This window comes from Macaca thibetana, chromosome 20 (genome assembly GCF_024542745.1).
Source record: "Macaca thibetana thibetana isolate TM-01 chromosome 20, ASM2454274v1, whole genome shotgun sequence".
NCBI classification, from domain to species: domain Eukaryota; kingdom Metazoa; phylum Chordata; class Mammalia; order Primates; family Cercopithecidae; genus Macaca; species Macaca thibetana.
In genome coordinates this window covers 2,303,121-2,303,993 of record NC_065597.1, presented here as the reverse complement: position 1 = coordinate 2,303,993, position 873 = coordinate 2,303,121, and the positions used below count along the sequence as shown (strand labels likewise).

Here is an 873-nt window from a genome sequence, read left to right as displayed (position 1 = left end):
GGTATTTCAATTAATTTGGGATGCAAAACCAAATGTCTGCTTTGTTCTCAACACTCTATTAGAAGGTGACCATGCGTTTGCTTTGTCAATCCTCCAAAATGCACTGATATTGAAATAGAAAGACCAACTTACACAGAGAAAACTGAGGTTCAGAGATATTTATATTGTGTGTGTGTTATTTTTTTTCTTATTTGTATTAACAAACACAGGGACAGAGATGTTTATTGATTTGCCAACATTTCATATATACTAAAAGATTGAGTTGGTGTTTATTTCATATGTACATATGGTCCCAAAATTCCTGTGCTATCTACTTTAGCATCATCTCTTCCTACATGAAACTGAGTTTATCACAAGATTTTAAAATGTATTAATAATGCATTAGTAAAATATTTTATGAGCTTCTGTCAGAGAATAATGATAATGGGTTGGGCATCTCCACTTAAAAGATGAAGTAATTGTGCTCACTTCGGCAGCACATATACTAAAATTGGAATGATACAGAGAAGATTAGCATGGCCCCTGCACATGGATGACACGCAAATTCGTGAAGCGTTCCGTATTTTTTTAAGAAAATGTGGAACATATACACCATGGAATACTATGCAGCCATAAAAAAGGATGAGTTCGTGTCCTTTGTAGGGACATGGATGCAGCTGGAAACCCTCATTCTCAGCAAACTATCGCAAGAACAGAAAACCAAACACCGCATGTTCTCACTCATAGGTGGGAATTGAACAATGAGATCACTTGGACACAGGAAGGGGAACATGACATACCGGGGCCTATTATGGGGAGGAAGGAGGGGGGAGCGATGGCATTGGGAGTTATACCTGATGTAAATGACGAGTTGATGGGTGCTGACGAGTTGAT

At 38.0% G+C, this 873-nt stretch overlaps 1 non-coding gene across 1 annotated transcript; it reads left to right on the top strand.

Annotated features, from left to right (window-relative positions):
• Nucleotides 1-460: 460 nt before the first annotated feature.
• Nucleotides 461-567, top strand: LOC126945169 (U6 spliceosomal RNA). The gene has a single exon (XR_007722336.1). It is a non-coding gene; the product is annotated as a U6 spliceosomal RNA (small nuclear RNA).
• Nucleotides 568-873: the final 306 nt, after the last annotated feature.